The 4,574-nt window shown below is 55.2% G+C and overlaps 1 long non-coding RNA gene across 1 annotated transcript; it reads right to left on the bottom strand.

Annotated features, from left to right (window-relative positions):
* Positions 1–933: 933 nt before the first annotated feature.
* Positions 934–4,208, bottom strand: LOC136304713 (uncharacterized). Its single transcript, XR_010724749.1, has 3 exons — positions 3,988–4,208; positions 3,600–3,775; positions 934–2,762 (listed from the first exon to the last, which is right to left on the bottom strand). It is a non-coding gene; the product is annotated as an uncharacterized lncRNA (long non-coding RNA).
* Between the last annotated feature and the right edge of the window lie 366 nt (positions 4,209–4,574).

The raw sequence follows: 4,574 nt of genomic DNA, 5'->3' as shown, positions 1-4,574 counted from the left end.
CTCCCTAAAACACACAATAACGGAGGCTTAGAGTTGCACCAGCGAGTGAGGCTTGAACAATAGCAACTGCTTCTGTCCACCCATCGCTGCTCACCTCGCCCACGTCAGCTTGACTGCTGAGATCCGGCTTTACCACCTAAAAATAAAGACAAAGAACAGAGATGTAACACAGCCATCATTTACACCTCCCCTGCAAATCACAACAGTGACTGACCTTCTCAGGGGAGCCCCTCACCCAGACTGGGGGGCTCTGCCACAGATTTCATCCCTCTGCATGTGAAAGAAAGTTCGGACAAAAGTCAGAGTGCTGCAGGATACCTTGACAGCTCCACACATCTTGTGGCAATCTAGGAATACCCTCTACAGTCTAACTACACCCCACATCACAAATTTCAAGCCCCCGGCACTATTACCCTCGTACCCCTACACCCAGACTGAGCATCAAGGCAGAGCAGCTCCCGGCCAAACACACACCAACACCCGTGACACAGCACAGGACAAACGAGGGGACGCAACAGGGACAGAAAACTCTGGGCAAGAAGAATGACCCTGAGGGTCCAGAGAACTCGGAATGAGATGACCGAGGTGAGAAGGAAGGTGAGCTGGCCAGGCTCAGAGAACCCTGCAGGAACAAGATGCCATCGGGATGACTTATCCCAAGAAATGCAGAGATGGATGCCCGAGAACCCTACGGTCAGAATCCTCGACCTGTCTTTGCATTCTCACAAGACCTAACCCGCCGGAATGGATCAGGGCGGTGCACGGCTGTCAGTACAGCTCAGAACAAGACCTGAAAAGGCATCGGACTGGATGCTTGTGAAGAGAGATGGATTCTGATGAGTGTCCGAGCAGCTGAGACAAAGGCACCTGGCTGAGGAGCACAGAGATCAGAAATGCTAAGACTGATGCCAGAGGTTTTGACAGGCCCCTGAAAAGACTAAAGGAAAAGACAAGACACCCAAAAGACACAAAGTGCACAACAGACACAACACACCCTGGGACTGCTCTGCCCTGCACACCTCAGCACTGTGATCCAGAATGAGACTTTCCCTTATTGTAGCCTAAGGGGTCACATCTGGGACATCCCCATCTCCAAACCCGACTCAAAAAATCCCTCCCGCTGACCCCTGCCCTGGCACCCCGCTTTCATCCTCTCCCTAGTTCCGAGCCCTCCACTTATCTCTCAGATGTCTGGGGAGGTGAATCCACGCTGGGTCCCAAAGAAGGCCGCCTATGCCTCTGGGAAATTCCTCCTGTCACTTGCCTGCTGTCTCCTAGTCAGCTACAATAAAGAAAACCAAACATCAAAGCATAATCTTAGCTGCACATCAGCCAAAAACCAGCAGCTCTGCTACTCACCGTCTCTTAAGCAGGACCGGGTCCTCGGGCCCCGTGTGTGCTTCAGCTGAGCTCGGAGGCTGACGCTCGCAGCGCCAAAGCCTTAGAGGCATTACTGGCACCGAGCCCACCCACCGTGGCCTCCATTAGGGCTGTGAGCATCCCCGGTTAGAGCAGGACAGGAACGCAGGGTGGACATCCCCGGTGAACCTCAACCCTGTGGACTCGGCCCCACCACTGTCACTTCCTGCCTGGCCCTAGCTTAGGGTTACTGCCTGCACCTCTCAGGACTTCTGGCATTGCCTTGCCATTAGGATTGCTGCCTGCACCTGCTCTCAGGGAAACAGTGTTGGAAGCAGCACTGTGAGGACCGGGATACCTGTACTCTGACTTGTATCCTAGCCTGTACCCCTGATTTTCACTGTGTGTTCTCTAGTCCTTCAGTCCTTTACCTCAGCCTCTGTGTGCATCACTGTAACCTCCCCCCTTCTGAACCCTGCTTCTTCAGAGCCCTAGACCTTGCAGCCGGGGACGCTCTGCACCGTTAGGGTCCCAAGAGCTGTCCCGCACGCAGGACAGGTACATCCACAGTTGTTCCCTGCCTACCCTAAACGTGGCCCTGAGACAGGGCAGAGGCTGACAGAGCCGAACTCTTTGCGGTGGCAAAAGGCACGAAGCCTTACCAACCGCCGCCTCGAGAGGGAAATCAGGAGCACTTCCACCGGCTGCGGAGAGACAGGGAATCCCAGGGTGGGTGGGGCGGGAAACCCCCGTTATCCCCAGCCCTGCTGGATCCTGCTCCCCACTATCGCTTCCTGCCTGGCCCTAGCCTGACAGTGTCTGCACAGGTCAGAGCTTCTGGTGTGTTCCTGCACTAGGGCTGCTGCCTGCACCTGCTCTCAGGGGAAGTGTGCTGGTAGCAGTGCTGTGAGGGCCGCTACACCTGTACTCTGACTTGTATCCTAGCCTGTTCCCCTGGTTTTCACCGTGTGTCCTCTAGTCCTTGAGTCCTTTACCTCAGCCTCTGTGTGTGTGGCTACACCTCCCCCCTTCTAAACCCAACTTCTTTAGAGCCCTACACCTCGCAGCCAGGCCTTCTAGCATTGTCCTGCATAAGGGCTCCTGCCTGTACCCGCACTCAGGGAAACGGGCATGTCTTTAGGGCTACTCCTTCGGGTTTGGGTCGGGCTGGTACACCTGTACTCTCAATTGGCACATCTTGGACATCCCTATCTCCAAACCTGACTCAAAAACCCCTCCTGACAAGTCCTGACCCAGCACTCCACTTTCATCCCCTCTGTGGCTCTGAACCCTCCACTTATCTCTTGGACGTCTGGGGATGAGAATCCATGTCGGGTGCCACAGAAGGCCGCCTCGCCCTCTGGGAATTTCCTGCTGTCACCGGGCTGCTGTCTCTTATTCGGCTACAAGAAATAAAACAAACATCGATGTATGATCTCAGCAGATCTGTTGGCCAATCGGTCAGGGCGTAAGACAAGTGGACCACCTCAAACACACAAACAATAACATAAGCTGAAGAGTTACACCGGAAACACCACTACACTTAACTGCATAAATACATAAATTTTCAAACAGACAACCCCAAAAAAATTCCAGCAAAAAAAGCCAACTCTTATCACCCCCAGTCAAACTACTGAATATAATAAAAACAACCCCACGTCCAATCCCCTCAATAATACTCCAGAACATATACCCAGAGCGCCCCCAAAGTTAAAGACCTCCCGCTAGCCAAATAAAAAGGAAAAAGCCCATGTCTTGCAACCTATATTAATTCATTAACTTAAAGCTTTAAAAATAAACATTAAAGTTTAAACCTTTAGATAACACTAGCACACCATAGACGCCAATCCCATCACTACATGCCAAACCAAAACTTATTTCAACCTTTTGTGCTGCTGCTGCTCGGCACAAAGGTTTGTCCCTCAGCACCTCCTGAAGTAATGTTCCACGCCCAAGGCCTCCCCCAGCCCCTGTGAGATGAACTCACCATCCTTCCATGAGCCTCACCTGGGAGCCCAGCATAAACCCCTCTCCTCCCGCAGCTCCGTGCCAAACTGAGCTCGGGCTCCCCTCTTAAAGCAGTGCTGGCAGGACCCGCCCCCTCGTTATCCTTTACAGCTTCCACCTGTCCCCTCATCAGTGTGACAGCTCTCACCTGGGGCTGCTCTGTCCCCTCATCAGTGTGACAGCTCTCACCTGGGGCTGCTCTGTCCCCTCAATCAGCCTGTGACAGCTCTCACCTGCAGCTGCTGCCAGTCCCTGCCGCTCATTTCCTGGACATTGCACTGTGTGCACTGACACGCTGGGGCACCGGGCTTTCCTTGCTGTGAATAAGGATCCCTCTTCTCCTGCACGTGCCCAAGGCTGAAACTGGGATTCCACCTCCTAAATTCCGTTTGTGTGAGGTTCACAATTCCTAAGGAAATTTCCCAGCAATCGTTACCCTTCATTTACATTTTCTCCTTTGGAATCATTACTACCTTGTCTTTCTGTGCAAGGGTTTCCAAACGTTCATTGGGAGTTCAGTAGCCGGGTTGGCTTGTTTATAACATAGCTGACAATCCCAGGCTCAATCCAAACACCCAGAGATACAGGGAAATATGGAGACAGTTTATAAATACTGCCCACCTCTGACCCTGAATTCTTCATCGCACATCCTTGGAGCAGATTTACTCCATCCTTTCTTCCCAGCAGCACCTCTCCAGCACAAATCTCACTTCTCACACCTGTTTCTTCCCACAAACCAAACAGAAATCTACTACAGGGCGAGGCGGGGAGGGGCAAGGCCGGTCTCGGCGCAGAGCCCCCGGGCCCTCAGGGCGGGCCGGGGGGACCGGAGCAGAGCCCGGGCCGGGTTGGAGCCGGAGCCGGTCTGAGGGCGGAGGCCCCGGGCCCTCAGCGCGGGCCGGGGGGCGGGGGCGGTTCCCGGGGCCCGCTGTCCAATCAGCACTGCCGATGCCTCAGCGAGCCCGCCAATCGCGGGGATTCAAAAGGGTGGCGGAAGTAGCTGCTGCTCTATGGGCTCGGTGAGGAACGCCCCGGTGGGGTCCCGGCGCCGTGCACTTGGGACCCGCCCCGCGCCCCTGAAGCCGCGCCCCCGGTACTGCCCGGCCCCGGCTGCCTCCGGCCCCGCCTCACAGAGCCCCGGCTCCGCCCCGGCCCCGCCCCGAGCCCGCCCCGGCTCTGCCCCTGCTCCGCCCCGAGCCCACCCCGAG

Source organism: Chamaea fasciata, unplaced genomic scaffold, assembly GCF_029207755.1.
Source record: "Chamaea fasciata isolate MVZ Bird 193981 ecotype frontalis unplaced genomic scaffold, bChaFas1.0.hap1 SCAF_149, whole genome shotgun sequence".
Lineage (NCBI taxonomy): Eukaryota > Metazoa > Chordata > Aves > Passeriformes > Sylviidae > Chamaea > Chamaea fasciata.
Note: the sequence above shows the minus strand (reverse complement) of the source record. Positions and strands in the feature narration are given on the sequence as shown.